The following is a 17,477-nucleotide window of genomic DNA, read 5'->3' as shown; positions in this document are numbered from 1 at the left end:
TTAGAAGGCTTTCTACATCCTTGTTTGCCTGTTCTAAATTAGGTGTTAAATATGGAAACTTTATACGAGAGTAACGCCAATAGGGTTGGGTCTCCTGAGGTATAAAATAATGGTATGTCTCAAACTAAAAAGAGCTTCTTTCTTTCCCCTTGTTGACTTCTGTTGACGCCGTTACTTTGGGTTTTACAAATAGATTTTAAAATTCAGAATACCTGTTTGCAAGTCTGCTTGCTGACCTGACAACCATCGTAGCCATTTCATACCTAACTTGGAAGGTTTCAATAAAACTAGTGGAAGTGGAGAATTATTTCACACTCTAAAATGTACATTGTTTTTCATTGTTTACAGTAATGGTGTTGCATGCTCCTATCTTCTGGACATAATATGAGAGAACAATGTACATATGGTACTTTGATTTCTGTTGCCTGTGAATGAATGCTGGATGGCTTGTTTATTGACCTCTTTGGCTCCACTCTTTGTTTTCTATCCAAGTTGTGAATCAGTAGAAAGATACAAAATACATAATACTGTTTCTGAAGCTTAGGGGTTTTTGTTGTTTCCTTTCATGAAATATGCTATTGTACCAAACTCAAGGATGGGATGTCTTTTAAAATCATATTTCCTTTTAACAAGACAGATTGTGTTTTCGTCTTTGTTTTAATAGTCAGTGGAGTTGTATTAACTTTCTTCCATAAAGTTTGTTTTGTACAGTTTTTTCATGTGGAGTATTACAGCGGATTGCTGTGAATGTCACCCCTGTAAACAAGTGATTACAGTATCTAGAAGCCCATTTATCTGGCATGTGGAGAGAAAAGGCTTCTTTGGATAACTGAAGTCACACCTGGCTAGCTCTTTCCTTCCTTTTTTTTTTCCCCCTCTTGTTCCCTGCTCTAGGAAGTTTAATATTTGCTTCTGTATGATGTGGAAGTTTAATTTCATGGGTAAGCCTTTTTTTATCTGTAGCAGTAAGGTGGTTTATGGTGTCAGAATACTATTTTCTGTATGAATGACAGGAAAAGGGCAGAAGCCCTGTGAGCTAAAGGAGTGTTAGAACAAAAGCAACTAGGTATAAACTTTCTGTAAATAAGATTTAGATTAGAAGCAAAGTTCCTAATTACTAGCACTAATTCTGGAATAGCCTTCCAGGCAGAGACCTACTTTGAATGAAGAGCCAAGTATATCTATGGAAGAAATTAAATGCAAAGTGGTGTCTGAATAGTAGGCAACTAGACTTGATAAACCGGAGGTCCCTTCTGGTCCCTTCCTAGAGTTTTGCTCTTCTGTTGGGCTCCCCATCTTGACACACTGACAGTTTTGGTTTTAAGGCTCAAAGATTAAAGTGTGAATGAAGAGAATATTAAACTATGACATGACAACAATAACAAAGGTTGACTGCTCAGATTTAGGTGGTGTTGGTCTCTGATTTAGGGGAATGAGGCATAAAAATTAGGAAGCGATGAAAAGTGGAAGCTAGGAAGACTTGTGATCCAAAGAAATGTGCTCAGTTTCTAACAGCAGGGCGATTCCGTGGTTGACAACCTACTATGGGATGTAATGGGTTATAGCACTTGATAGCCTCAGTAGGCTGTAATCAAGTGTAAATTATTGGACTTTTTCAATGGATGAGCAAATGGTCTATGATCTGAACAAGATCAGACTAGATGATCTTAAAAACTTTTGTGTTCCCTACAGCCAGTCGTCATAGGTCTACCTTAATTCATAGTTGTGAGTACTATGCTTTTAAACCATGTGGGTGTCAGGTTAAATGAAACAGTTGAGAACAGAAAATTGTGTGACACTGTTTGGCTTGTGTGCAACACTATGTTCTGCATGGACTTAAGAACTAGTGAGTTTCACTGTTTCAGCAAGTGGGTTCAAGAAACTTGGTCTAGGAGTTGAGCTCTGGCTGGAATGTGTAGTGTAGCACTGGCTTACCACGCATGCTTCTTGGTTTTTTAAATGCACACGCATTCCCCGGTTCACTGTGAGTCTTGCTTTTGCTTGAATGAAAGTATCGAGATCAAAGGGAAAACAAACTTAAAACCAGCGAGAGTGAAGCAGAGATGAATGTTTTCAAATACAATATGCTGCTTTCTTATTTAAAATAGAAGTATTTTTTCTAAGTCTGCTGGATTCTAGGCAGATATGTGGATTCAGGATACACATTTCTTGTTCCTTTTTTCCCAGTGGGGGTAATATTTTTAAGGCTCTGTTGTAGAAGTGCTGGAACAGACATGTCAAAATGCACAACCTGCTGCTGCCGCCTTGGTAAACAGTATGCTACCACATGCACTGAAATGCTGGGGTACTTGCTGGCTGGCTTCCCCGGGTGCTAACCGGGAGGAGCAGCTGCTGCCTGTGAACTGCACCTTGCTGGGTGGCCATTTGGGACCTTCACCATCAGCTGCATATGTGGGTGGCCAGAGGCAGCTGCCCTGGGGTGCTGCCTCAGGGTGTGTCTCCAACAGAGGCCGCAAGAAGAGTGGGGTGTAACAGCCAGCCCGGCTGTTCAGGTGCTAGCTCAAGTGGGGCACAGTCCCCAGCCCTCAAAGTGACACCTCCAGGCCCAGAACAGGTAACTGGGGGACCCCTTGCAGCACTGACAGAGACCAGCACTTGCGGCAAGCAGCACGCAGAGGTCGGGTTGATGGCACACGGAGTGGGTGTGTGGGAAGGAGGGGCAGGGGGATGGTGAAGGAGTGCTGCTGCAAGACTAAGTGAGACTACTGAACTGCAAAAAGGAAAGGATGGCGCTAATCTGATTTAGAAGTTGTGTATGTTTTAATGACAATTTCACATGTATCTGCTGTGAAGATGTAACTTTAGTGTAATTCCACCAAAGGATACTCTGTCAACAGTGCTTTGTTATCCAAGCCTAGTTCTTCTAAAATTTCCATTATATTAGCGTGCTCGAGGGGAAAAAAGCCCTCAATAGGCATATTGAAAATAAGAAAATAAGCAGCTGAGGAGAGTATTTCAGATTGACATTAAAAATATGAATTCAGCAACAGGATACATGATTGGGCTGGCAGCTGTAGTATCATACAGCATCCTCGAGGCCAGTGGTCTCCAAACTTTTTTGATTGCATGCACCTACCAGTGAAAACTTTAAGTGTGCACCCGATATATGTATGTTTATTTATGAATCATAAATGTACTACTGTCCTAATATATAATGTACATACACAAGAGTAGAAATCAAAAAAGTATGAGATGAAATAAACACTATTTTTAAATTATTTAAAATTTTGTTTATTAATAGTACAAAAAACACTTTCTTCTTGCACCCAAATGGATTGTCTTGCACACCCACTGGGGTGCAGGTACCTCACTATGGAAGCCACTTATCTGGGACATAGTCTTGAAAAGTTTTAACTTGATGGGAACAGGTATCACAATTGACCTGTTCATAATAATGTTTTATTTTTAGTGATGATAGACTGTTGTCATTACTTTGTGCTGCATGACTGTGTTTTGGATCTGTCTTCATTCTGAGTTCTTCCCAAATTTGGTGTAAGCGCTGTGAACTGTTTCACCATTTGTTTTCCTATAGTATTCATTAAATAACAAATAAAGAGGTGTTAGCCTTAAGTGGTTTGCAGAGATGCAAAGCCATTCCATTCTGAGGGGAGGGCATATCCCTTGCCAAATGCAGGAATGTGTTAGTACTTGGCTTTAAAGGTTAGTACCGTTTTTCCAACTGACTCACCCTTTCTCAAATGTTCTCTAAAGAATTACAGCATTTAGTGCTCAGCTCCTTAAAAGAAAGTTGTTTTCTTGCTGTGTCTTTCATGCTCTTTGTTCTACTGTTGAACTGCAGTTGAAATAATTTTTTCAGTATGCCTGTTCTTAAATCTTCTTGTTGTAAACTGGCATAAATGTTCGATGGTATTTAATAGCATTTTTTCAAAATGGGTGGGCTAAATGAGTGTTTTACTGTACATGCGTTGGGCTGCATAAAGAAGTCAAAATATGTTTTAAATGCTTCAGAATGTGTTTGAAAGTACCTATGTCTTTATGGGTTTGACCTGAGTTGAAAGACATGTTCTAGTAAAATAGAAGTGCTTGGGTTGTTTGGGGTTTTTTAGTTGTAAATTATATCTGTAAATCTCAGCTTGAATGATCTTGCACAAAAACATGGAAAATAAGTCAGAGCAGAGAACTCCTAATGGGCCAACTAGATCAGGAGAACCAAATGTAGGCAGTAGCTGAATTTCATGTGTATTTCAGTTGTAGTGATATGACAGTGTTTCATTTGAGTTGTCTTCTCAATTGGTGTTACTTAAATCATCAGAGATGATGACCTTCAACTTGTTGCATTAAAAAAAAATCATCATCATCATTGGTTAAAATGAACATGGAAGTTATGGTGCAGAAACGTTCAGGGCTCTTGTAAATAAAGACAAGGTTCTCAAAGGTGGTTTTCAACTTTTGTGTATTTCTCCTTGAGTTTCCCCAGACTACAAGTTGAAAGGAGGATTTTGGGTTTGGTGGTTTTTCTTGACTACAAGAATACCTAGGAAACTCAAACAATTAACAGGCCGGTTAATAATCTGTGAATTACTCCTGGGTGGTGAATAGTGTGAGAGGGAAGGGAAAGGTTTGTGTTGCCCTTAGAATGTGTAGTTTGAAGTTGAGTCTCCTTTAGTTGGCTGCCCACACCTCCCTCTGGCGCTAGAAGCAGCTGCCTTTATGTGGTCTCAGGATTAAGCTTAGTACTGCCTGTGAGGATAAAATCGTGGGAACCTCCCCTTCATCCAAGACCTGTTCAGTCTAATTGAAGAATTATTCTTGACCTGAGCTGTTTCAGTTTTGCTTTAAGTAACTTGAACCTGCTAACTGCCAAGGTAAAGGACAGATCAAGCTTTAATGTAATAAAGGACCTAATCATATTTTTTAAAAAATGCATGCTTTGGCTCCAGTAGGAGCTGCTAGTTTTCTGCTGTGCTTTAAAATCCCAGGGCTGCAAGAGGAGTTTCCTACTGATGAGACCATGAAAACAGCAGCTATGCAGAATTCGTTGGGGAATGGAATTGGCTACAGTATAAACCAGCAACGAGGTGGATGATTTCATCATTTGAGTGTCTGTTGTATTTTGCATTTGGGGATTGATGTGAGTGAAGACATCTGTGAGGATAATAAGCAATATGAATTTGGGGACGTGGAACAGAAAGCACACACGCCTCAAGTAAGTTCTTAAAAGCAGTTACTAACATTTCTGCGGAAGGCTTGGTTACTGGAATGGGATCCTAGGGTAGTGTCAGTGGGATCTTACATGGCAGCCTGCAAGGGTACTGCTGGGTCTGTTAAGGTGAAAGGCTTGTATGGAAAGACTAAAACATTGTTAGTACACTAGGCCTGCAATGCACCCTCTGTTCACAGAGCACAGGCTTAAGTGCAGTCATAGATGAACAACATTTCCTTTCATCGCAAGTATGGAGGAGTGGAGTAGTTCTGAAATGTTGTTTTTTCCTGGGAGCGAGCGATACAGAGTTTGTATGTTGTGGTCAATACCTCTTCTCCAGTCGTGAATGCATAAGCCACGAGTTGGGAGAAACTTCAAGTGAGTAAGTTAGTAACTGCCTATTTGACAAGGCTGCTTTTTAAACTCCAAGTCAGCTCATCTCTGTCTTACTTGGTCCCCTTTGGTGCTAAGGATGTACTGAGTGGGAGAGACCAGGATGAACTATAGAGTAGCAGCTCTTTCACATTCTGCAGCTCATGTTCTGGGAATGGACATGAATGTTTAGCTTTGGAGAGGATTTTGAAGGGGAGGGAGAAGCAGGAAAGATGTGAGGAAGAGCTTCAGAGTGTGGGTATGCAAAGCTGTGGATTTCCTACTCTTTGAGACCGAAGCGAAGATGTTTAAGCAAAACCTTACTAACTTAATGTCACGTATACATAAGGAAAAACTATGGGGGAAAAATATAGCAATCATTAGGTCAAGGTAATTGTGACCTATTGGTGTTTCCTTTATTATTTGAGCTAAACTGATGCCCAGCTTCTTACTGTCTGCATCGTATTCAAGCAAATTTTTTTGGACAAAAATATTTTGGGGTTTGTGTGTTTCAGTTAATCTCCTTTGGAAATAGCTATGTAATTTTTTTCCAAATAATTCTGCCTGAATATTCTCCCCACTTATTTAAAGGATAATGCACACTATTATATGAAAAGGGGCGGTGTGTGTTATAAGAATTAGTCCAATCCGATGTGATAGGTATCTTATTTGAGGTGATAGATAGCTCATCCCTGAAACCTCCTTAACCCCAGAATTTTTTTAGGTATGTGTTCTTCAGATAACTGGGACCCAGCAAGATTATTCTCTTTACTCCCCTCCTACTTTAAGTGCCTTCATGAGAAACTGGGGGGTGCAGCCAGAGACTCGCTGGGTAAGAGAAACTGCAATATCACTAGGCAGGGAAAGCTGTAATTTGAACAGCTTTCTCAGCAGCTCTGTGTTTAGTAGTGGGTGCTGCCCTGTCCACCTGGCAACTTTTTCATTTATCTTATTCTCCCCTAAACAAATTAAGTGGAATAAATTATCATGATGCTTACGAAGTGTTTCATGCTATGGTTTCATCACTGTTCTGGTGTTTTCCCTCTTCACATGCACTCTCCCCTTCCTCATGTCGCTTGCTGCTGCTTAGTCAACTCTGATGCTAGGCTCTCCAGGACACAGACTGTATCTTCTACACTGCATGGATGTCGGTACAGGGCTGTAGGTAATAGTGTTTCTTTCTTGGTTAGCTTTTAAATGCTACTGTGATAAACTTAGTTTCTGAATGTATCAAACATGGGATAACAAAAATGTAATTAAACTTAAAATGAACTATTGCATCTACATAACCTGACATGACTTTCTATAAAGCTTCTGTTTTGCATGTAAAAATCCAGGCAAGTAGCAGTTACAGTAAAAAGAGCTTTGTGTTTCTTCAGCTCTTTAAGAATGCCTGCTAAGAAATCTCTGTGCCCACTGGTAGAAGGAAGTAGCGTAGTGGTAGATGTGCTTCAGGTATTTTTAGGGAATTGCAGTATTAAGAGGTTCTCACAAAGGGCATTCGCTACTCATTTTTATGCAAAGGCTTGTGGTTGCAGGTGCTTAAACCATCAACGCTGCCAAATCAGGTATTTTATGTTTGGCTCTGAATAATGCTGAGCTATGGGGCAGCACAGCCATGTTGCTGGTGGTGGGACTTGGGGGTTCAGTGTTGGCTGGAGGGAGTAGCAAATTATGGCTTTCTTCATTCAGATGAAGCCATAGGCACTGGTGGTAATGGTGGGGGGTAACAAATGTTGACTTAGTTCACTATGACTTCCAGGTGAAGAAAACCAAGTGACACCACTTAGTCTGACTGCCATGTAGAAGCTTGCCCTCCATTTGCACAGTATCAAAAGTTACAAAGAAAATTGTTTTGTGACTTCCAAATGCATTACTACAATTGAGGGCAGAGGAATTTCTGAAATTAGTTAGCTGTAAATTAATCTGTGCATATGGATATAGTATGTGAAGAATGGGAAGGAATATTTCTGATTAAAACTACCCTGACTCAAATATTCTTGTACAGTCTTGCCTGTTTTTTCTAATTGACCTACTTCAGGTAACAGAATTGCAACTTCAGCTGTGTTTTGTTTTAAAGGACATCCTTTGTTTTCTGTACATCCTTTGATGCATCTTGATGTAAGGTTTTAACTTGCTTTGGGTAGCATAAGCTTTTATAAATATAGTCCAAGTATTATCATTTGAATACAAGTGTTTTTACACTACTTTGGTTACTGAAGACCCTGATGTACTGTATTACTATTGGAGTAATTACGTGTTTATCCAGTAGAGAGCACTAATTACACTATCTTTTAGTTGACATTCCCATCAAATTATTCAGTGTTGTCTTACAATTCTCTGCTAAGAAGCACTGAGCTGCGGTTGGGACTGTACATTTTTCCTCTAAATGTAGTCTAATCTAAATCATGGCTGAAGCTCTGCTAGAAATGGTTTAGGGTGGAAGAATGTAAAGCAGGAGTCTGCAGAAATGCTAAACTAACACTTGCCCACAGTTTGGAGTCACAGCAATGCTCTAGTCTCTCCTTTGCATTGAATAGCTAAGCGGAGGCCTTTAACGTGGAAGTTGATCAGCATCCCTCTTGGTGTGGCTGGTGCCAGAACTGTCAGGATAAATGGGTGACTGCTGGTGTTACAAGTATCTTCAACGTCTCAGGGAAGTCAATGGTACAATCAAGGTGGTTCCTGCCTCTTATGTTGGCAAAATCTTACCAGCAGTGGCTAAGAAAGCATTTTAATAATCTTTTAGTGTCTGCATTTGCTTCAGAGTTAAGACAGCTAAGCTGGACATGAGAAAGTTACTGAAGCTGGAATTTTAGAGTCCTCATGGATGATGAGGCATGAGTGAGAAAGACGAACTTGTCTTTGAGATGTCAAATGCAGTTTGTGGCCAGCAGTTTAAAAATAATAATCCCTTTACTCACTTTGTGAGCAAAATTAGGTGGAGCCAATGAGAAATACAAACAGACCCATAAAAAATGTTTCAAAATAACTTTGGGAGAGTATCTCAAATTTGAGTCCCGGGTAAAATTTATCTCATGTTGCCCAGCAGTCTGTGTTTGCTCATAATAGGTCAGTGAACTGTTAACCTTACTTCTGGAGCATGAAGATGCTGCCTATAGGACAAAAAAGATGTTTTAATTCTCCCTTAGTGCTATAGAAGAATTTTAATAATGTGACCAGTGTAAACTAATCTTCAAAAATACACAGGCAATCTGAAACAATCACACTGAGAAAAGCATGAGTTACAGTAATTCATCTCAGTCTTGGATGAATTTAAGAGTAACTGTCTGGAGGCAATATCTTTATTACATTATTTGTAAGGACTTTAAGAAAAAAAAAAGCAACAGCCGCACTATGAAGCTGAGCATGAACTTGTGGTATCACCTCTGGGCTTATTGTATTAGCTGATGTTTGGTTTGAATTCCATTTAGGAGACCACAGTATTCCTCAAACAGCTCCAAATTTTTATCCTTGCTACTTCTAATAGAAAAGATTTTATTTAACACATGGGGAAAAAGATCTAAGCATTGGTAAGATAGTGTACTTATTTAAATAAACTATGTGACTTATATAATTAAAAAATAGCATCTTTCTGTGTTTAAAAGTCAAATTGGTATGGAAAACCTGCTTGCTTGAAGGAGAATGTTTATTGGTTAGAAGAGTATCAGGTTTTTCTAAGTGAAAATGTGTACTTTTAAAGGGCAATCATAGTTGTTGCTGGGAGATACATGAATTTTGTGTATTGGTTTTTGATAATATGAATGCAATTAATGCAGCTATCACATCTGTTAATTCTGTTTTGCTTTTAATTGCATTTGTCAATTGGTCCTGAAATCTACCATCTGGTAACAATCTGCATTAAAATACTGGACTGCCTGAAATGAATGTGAGTCTTGCCATGAACTTCAAGTCCAGGATTTCACTCTGCTCTTCGTCTTGCATGACTATTGCTATTCAGGGTGTGGCAAATATACTATATTCTGCATCCTGATTTGTGAGCATTTGCTGAGCAGATGTTAGGGAGCTAAACATGTTAGTTTCAATCCATCTCTCCTATAGCAAGTGAAAAAGTGAGGCCAGATCAATCTCAGGCGTGATTCTATTCACTTGAGATGCTTATAGTGATTACAGTTTCTGATGAGTCAGAAACATCGTGCTGGATGTTAAAAATGCAACTATAAACTAAACAAGGATTTATTACTTCTGCTGTTGTGAGCAAGCTGACCAAGCCAATGCTGCTGCTATGTGAGTGGCTAGGGAGAGGGTGAGCAGGGGCATGGTTAAAAGAGAGTGGGGGCCAGGCAGGTGCGCTGGGCTTCCAGTTCAGCTGCTGACATGGTGCTCTTTCTTCTCCAGATGATCACCTCTCCCTGAGATGGGGTCACCACCTAGGCACCTGTAGCAAGGGAGAGTGCCTTTATATGCATGAAGCACTTGAGTTCCCATTTCTCAGGGTAAGCACTGGACTAAAGATAGAAAATAAGATTGGTCCTTCCTGATTAGTTTAAATGAGCAGTAAGAAAAACTTCCTTTACTAATCTATCTTTTTTCTGTTACAAAATACCTTGTGTGCTTCGTTAGTTCAGTAACCTTGTATTGGTGGTGAGGGGGGGGGGTGTTAGTCAAAAACCCAGTTTACAATGAAGATAAAATAAGAACACATAACTGGCATATCTTAGCCAGAACCCACTGTGGGAGTCACTCCCACAGTTCTGTCTGGTGCTTGCCAACTCCTACTGAGACTGGTATTTTCCCATTGCATTGTTTTTGCTGATAGCTTCCACTCAATAATAACAGAAACCTTTGCAAGGGTGAAAGAGATTAACACTCTTCATAATTGAGTAAAGAAGTGTTAAGTGATTTCCACAGCCACTGAAGAATGTGTAGCCTATATGATAAATGTCTTGATTTTAATCTTTGTTCTTTACTGAAGACAGTGAGCATTTTATCCCATGTTCAGATATAAAATAAGGTCTTTCCTGTTTTGAATCTCTTCTGGGGAGGAGCAGTAAATGAGGGAGGAAGGCTGCCAGAGATAATTACTAAAATGCTCAGCTCATATATATAGAGAGTCATAAGATGCTGTACAGGGTTTGGCATCACAGAATGTGGAGTAAATTTTTGAGCAATAATAGTAAAAAATAAAGCAATTGGAATATGATAATAACCTTTTTTGTCATGTCTTTCCAAGGAAGACTAATTTGTCACAAAAACTGCTTAACTATTCTTGCTGTTCAACTGGGAACTCTTGATACAACAGCAGCAGACAAAAGCTGAGCTCGGTTTCTTGCCAGGAGAGGAGTGTGCTTGAGATAACTTGCCTGCTCTGTAACATCCCCCACTGCAGAGGGATGTTTTCAGCCTCTGGCATGCAGACCCTTTAGACCCCCACTGCTCTCTGAGTGCAGGAAAGCCACAATAATAAGTGTTTCCATCTGCTTCTGGTTAGGAGTTTGAGTCTCATCGTATCCTCCATGCACTTGGGACAGCCAGGCGTGATTCTTTCCATTAGCAAGGATCAAGATCACACCCTGAAAAGCCCCATCTGGTCCAAACCTGCTGTAGGTTGCCTGCTGAGCAATGCAGGTCACTGTGAGATCACCACACTGATGTCCCATGCTGGTGAGGTCCTCTTCCCATGCATTGGCTGTCTTGCTGTTCCAAGCCCCCTGCGGGATTAGCCCCAGCTGTTGGAGATGGTTGTCCTTCCGTGGGTATGGCTTTCTGCTGCAGGTGTGTTTCACTGGGGCTACAGACCTGTGCAGTGAAGATTTGCATATAGGAGCCAGAATTTGTGCGAGTTGGTCCTCAGCTTTGGAGCTGTGTGTCAAGGGGTACAAGAATGGCCACAGGCTTTGAGTGTTTGGCATGAAGTGTTCAACTCTTCCAGTGAGCTTTCCTCAGTTGCCCTGCTTCTGTTTCCCTCCCCTCCAGCCCAGTCATCCAAGTCAGGTAATTTACGCCTACCTACTGGAAGGGAGGAAGGAAGGAGAGGTGATTGATGGTGTTGTTTTTAGCTCTTGCAAGGTGCTCGGAGGCTGCAGTGGTGACTGCCAAGTGAGAACCTAAGCTTATAAACACCTGCAAAACTTGGTCATGCCTCAACCATTTGTGAATTCTCCGGGAAGATTAAACATGTGGGAATAAAGCTTCATACTACATCATCTCATTCCTGAGTCTGCTTAATATTTGATTAATGCAGAGATAGGAAGTTGGTGAATGTTCAGTTTAATAAGCACTTTAAAATTTGGGGCTGAAGTATGCAGTTTACATAAAGCTGTTTGACTTCTGGGGGAGTGCCTCATGAGCTCTTTGTAAACTCTGCAGAGCAGGGAGCATGTGTATGGCTATGTCTGGCAAATACAGCTTTATGAGTAGTCTTTATGGATAGTCTTTTCTGTGCATAAAATTGTGTTGTTGGAAAAATTAGTACTAAATAATAGTTTATAGTCTTGTAGAAATATTTTTTGGTTGAAACTACTGTGTTGGGTTTTTTAAACCAAAAAAGCCAGTCAGACTAGCATGCCAGTACTTGTATTAGGATTTGAAAATTCCACAGTGTATCTTTCTGTATGTTCCTCAGTCCCACTTCTCTTCTAGGTGATCTCTTTTAAGAGTCTGTAGAAGCTATTTCTGTTCTGTCATGTATCCTTAGAAATAAGCAGTCAGGAGTGGGGTTTGCATGCTGACCACAACCCACTTCTGTTTCGAAAAATGTAAGCTGATCAACACATTAGGAAAAAAACCTAATTCTTTTGTCATCTTAAAGATGCTTCACACTACAAGTAGAAGTTTAATGTTTCTGAGATGTAATAGATGTAATACAATGCCCAAACCTTTTCTGCAGATAAGCATTGACTGTCACAGCGAAGACATGGAGAATTACTTGTGTGTAGGAACTAATTAGACTGACTCAAATCAGAAATCAGACTAATGGATAGTTTTCATGATTCTTAAACCCACAAATGTGTCCTAGAGTCTTAAGATAAAGTTTCATAGGTGGATGAGCCAAATAAGCAACTGGTAGCTGTCAGAAGGGAGAGATCATCCTATCCTCTCCTCGAGCTGGCTGTTCATGACTGCATTTAAATCAATTTAAAGTACTTCAGTGCCTCTATTCTGCTGAATGTTCCCACAGATACTCTGGCTTGCTTTCAAAACAGTGTGGGGTGGGGTGTTGGGTTTTTTGTTGTTTTTTGTTGGGGTTTTTTAAGTTCTGCTGGGATAGTAAATTGCATCAACCTACTTTGCAACTGGACAAGTGCTGGTGTCAGCATGAGGGAGGGGGTGACCTGCATAGCTGGGGAGTGAAGGGAATGGGTTGACAAGAGGCTATTGCAGAAGGGGAGAGGGAAGCCTTCCATCTCTACAAGGGCTGGCATGTTAATTTAGCTCAGTTTTATCATAGTGTTATATACTTATCCTTCCATGTATTATAGATGTCCCCATCAGAAAGCTAAAGGAGTGTGAGGAAGAGAGTGAGGAGGTGCCCTGCCTATTAAATGAAGGATGCAAAATCCTGCTAGTTAATTCACTAAGGAGATATATGTATCTTTGTCTCATACTAATGTGTGAAGAAGATGTTAAAACTTGCATCAGCAGACAGAAGGCACCATAATAATATCAAGAATGGAGGTGACCTGCTCTTGGTTTATTAATGGCATTAGTGGAATTTGAGCTGATTTATCAAGATGAGACTTTATCATGCTTAGTACTTCTACAGAAATAGCCCATAAATCATTCATCAATTACATCTAATTGAAAGTTACATTTCGTTGTATTTTTTTCTCAAACCCCTATAGGCATAGAAAATTGTTTTGATCTGTGTTCACATGTAATAAAGCTTTCTCCCTCCTCCTCTTACTGTATTTTGGTTATTTTTTAAAAATTAAGAATATATTAGACTTGTACTGTCAGTAGTATTAGTATGGAAAGACATGAGTTTGTTATGCTGATATAGCATTAAAAGGCTGCATGCGGGTAGTCAGAGGTGGTTTGGGAAAGTTTGGCATCCTGGGGTGGTTGGTGGTGGATTAAGGTTTTTCTGGATGTTAGAGTAAGGGAATTCTGCAGTTTAAAGATGAAAACTTGTCTCTGATGTTACTCTATTGTCTTGTTGTGACTTGGTGTCACACTTTTCCCAGCACTGTGAATTCAGCAGTCCTCTTCTCACTCACTGCCTCTGGAGTGGAGGGTCATTTTAGCTCACCTACTCACGGGTAACACACATGCCTTCCTCCATGTACCTCTTCCAGTACATCTGCCCAAAGCTGCAGCCTTGATCTTTGACTCTGATACAGGTACTTTCACCTAACCAGCCTGGTCTAACATTTAATCTGTTTCCCAGGGCATGCTTTGTTAAAGGTGTAGAGATGATGATGGTTTTACTCCTCCTTTGCAAAAAGTGCTATACAGCCCCAACTACTGCCCTTAGTGTCCCAGCTTTCCTCCAGAAGTGTGCAGTAGCTGCTACAGGAGGGTCCCCACACCTACTGTGGGATTTGCCTCTGGAGTAGGAGCATGAGTGCTGCCTCCTACCAAATGCACAGGGAGGCATTTTTCATGATTGTTAGCAAATAGAAAATGGCCTCGTGGTCTGGTGCCTAACACTGCATGAGGAGAGGGAGGACAAACAGTGGCTTTAGGTTTGGTTTTGTTGGGTGTTTTTCTGTGAACAGGAAGCAGCATTTCTACTCTGGACCATGCTTTATAGAAACAACAAAAAAAGAAAAGGAAGCACCCAGTTAGAAATGATTGACACAGGGAAGGGAGATATTTTTTGCCAAACCAAATTGTTTGCTGCACAGAAGAAATAAGTATTTTCTGCCAATAAAAAAAAAATAATTTTTTTACATTTTGATGAGAGAAGAGCGAGTAAAAGGAATAGAATAGCCTGTTCTGAATGTGTGTGAGAAGGAAACTGCAGATTTAGAAAAAGCTGTAGCCCAGGAATAAGATGGCTAAATGCACTAATCAAAATGAAAACTCTGCCTGGTAAGTGATACAGAGGTCATCACAGCAGACTAAAATTAGTAAAAATACAAGCTAACTATACTAGAAGGGAGAGATTGCCTGGAAGGCTTTCATATTGTAACTTATTGTAATACCTCAAGGCGAGCCAGTGAAAGAACTATTCACATAAAGGGTGGATTGGCAGTGCTCTTTCCAAAATATTATTTTTGGGCTGTTCATCTTTAGTGCCTGGTGACGTGGCTTCAGGGAAGGAGACTGCACATTTATATAGCATGTGTGTTCCTGAAACCATACTGAGCCCTGGGGGCTTCTTTATATGGTAACCAAAAAACAAGCTGGAGCTGCTAGTGAGGACAGTGTCCTCCAGGCACTACTTGTTATTCAGCAAAAACACTTGAGCATTTCAGTTTGTTTAAGGGTTTTCCTTTCCATGGACACTTAACTGAAGTCTGCCTGTCAGCTATCTAGGTAATAAAAATGCTTGGATGCTTGTTTGTGGCTGGTTTACTATGTTCAGCCCAGGAAAGCCTAGCCATTTTGTTTTGGTGCTCAGTCCCTTCCTAGGGTCTACTGGGAGGACTAGTATGCCCTTCAGCATAGTAGGCTTTTATTCTGCGGGTGCACCCTTGCCCCCATCCAGGCTTCTAACATCATTTTTAGAAGCTGTGTGGCGAGCATGCTCTCTTTCTGGACCTGTCGTCTCGTTTTGTTGGACTATTGCAGGAGAAGGTGAGAATAAACATCTCGGTATGATGCATAAAATCTGTATGCATAAAACATGTGGTATAAAATCTAAGCAAGGCAACTGTAACCATGAGAGGAATGAAGGTAACAGTGATAGATCCTTATATTGGAAACTCTGTGTGGGGACTGTGTTAACATGGGCTCCCAGTGACAGGAGAAAGAGGACTTGGCATGGCTCAGATAACAGCTAATTCCTTCCTTCTAAGAAGAAAGAGTTAGATACATGGATGAAGCTCCTGGAGCAGAATCCCAAATCACCTTGCATAACACTTTGGGCAAGTTGCCCATCATAATTGTACACGCCTGGATATACATACAGAAGTCAGGAAGAATTAAAAATAAACAACAAAACCATAATGTCTTAAGAGAATAAGGTAAACTTATAAAACTTACGAAATATGCCTATTTTAAAACACTTCGTAAAATAACTTGGGGGAGTGCTTAATGCAAATTCAAATAACTTTTGGTCAACAGGGCATAATTGGCTTAATTTCTTTTTATTTTTAGCATGTGTACCAACCTATAGGCTTTGTACATGAGTTTTAAGTTACTGTAACCATAAAACAGAAATTAGGAATGTGAAGAGAATAAAAGTACTCACTCTGCCTAATGTAGACCACTGACAGAGGAGGTCAGATTCCCCAGGCTTCCTCCACAGCTGGTGGAAGGAGGGATGGGATGGTGGCTTTCCAGGAAGAACTAAAGCTCATAGAAACTGAAACAGCCACCATAAGTTTCCAGGCTTGACCTTAAAGAAGAATCTAGGTGAACTATTTTTAGTGTCCTTATCAATGTAATTGTATTCAATGAATAGCAGTGACCTAATGAGATGATTAGAAAGTAAACTGTATTTACCTGGTAGTAATAGGGATCAGCTAATTTTATGCAACTAGTTTATATATTGCCAAACAAAAATATGCTGCAAAGCAAATTGTATTTAAATAAAAAGCAGGCCATTGATCCTGATGTAACAATTCATGAAAACCTCACCATTGATCTTAAAAAGTTACTCAATATATTAAAAAAATGCTCCTGGATTATCTCAAGATAAGCATGATCTACTGAGAGCACCAGTAAACATTCACTTTTATGATCTTGTTGTCATACTCTGTCTTTCACTGTCTTTAGAGGAGTAACTTAATAACAAATGGCTGAAGGTTTTCTTAAGTTTCCCTAATTGGTTTTGGGATTTTTTTTTTTTTTAGTGAGAAGTTCAATAGAAGAGACACGGGCAAGGTGGGGGAAAGGTGCCATAAATACAAACCCGATGTTGCTTTTCAGAAATCTCTTACCTGTCTGGATCAATCTGTGTGCCAAGCTGTGGCACTCATAGTGTTTAACTCTGTGTCATGTCAGCAGCGACAAGAGGTGGCTGGGGTTGCACGACCCCCTCGCTTGGCAGCAACTCTGGAAAGAGATGTGCTGCTTGGGAGGGGCAGAAAGAAGACTCTAGCAGAGTATAAATACAACTCCAAAAAGCTGACTTTTGCTTTAAGGCACTCGGGCAAACAACATACAGGCGCTTGTGTCTTACCAGGGAACCAGGAGTGACACATAAGCCAATGTGCAAGTTGAGCCACAGAATTTTTGCCAGAGGTCGTGCAGTTTCTGTACAAAATCTCAGCTTTCTGGAGCCAGAACACTGATAAAAACATCGCAAAATTCTCTGTGAACAGTCTAAGCAAGGAATAATTACTCAGAAGGAGATGCTGAATTAGACCTTAAGTAGAACATGGTAAAAGTTACTTAACTAACCTTCACAGCACCATGAAAACAGGAGAGAAGTCATTATACGCGCCTCATATCCCTGGGAAACTGGGATGGAGTGGCCTGACCAAAATTGTGTTGCTGTAGATTAAGCTGGTAGTTGTGCTCTCAGCATTTTGTTAACTGCTCCATGAGGAGTAAAGGGGAAAGTGTAAATTGCTTATTTAATGCTCAGCAGGCAATTAGTTGTTTAAAAAAGAATTGCAATAAAAAAAAGACCCTGGTGTGGGTGTAACGGCAGGGTCTTTGAAGTCTGGCTGTGATTGTAAGTTATGCATACTTGTGGTTGGGGCAATCTTTCTATCTAGTGTGTTTTCAAAGTTCAATTTTTAAAAAGACAGCTATATTTAACTTTTAAAAGAAGCTATTCTGAATGCCTAAGCACATTATGTCACTCTCCTTTCAAAAGCTGGATATTAAACAAAAAACATTT

This window comes from Leptosomus discolor, chromosome 4 (genome assembly GCF_034619465.1).
Source record: "Leptosomus discolor isolate bLepDis1 chromosome 4, bLepDis1.hap2, whole genome shotgun sequence".
NCBI lineage: Eukaryota > Metazoa > Chordata > Aves > Leptosomiformes > Leptosomidae > Leptosomus > Leptosomus discolor.
This window is presented reverse-complemented; position numbering follows the sequence as displayed.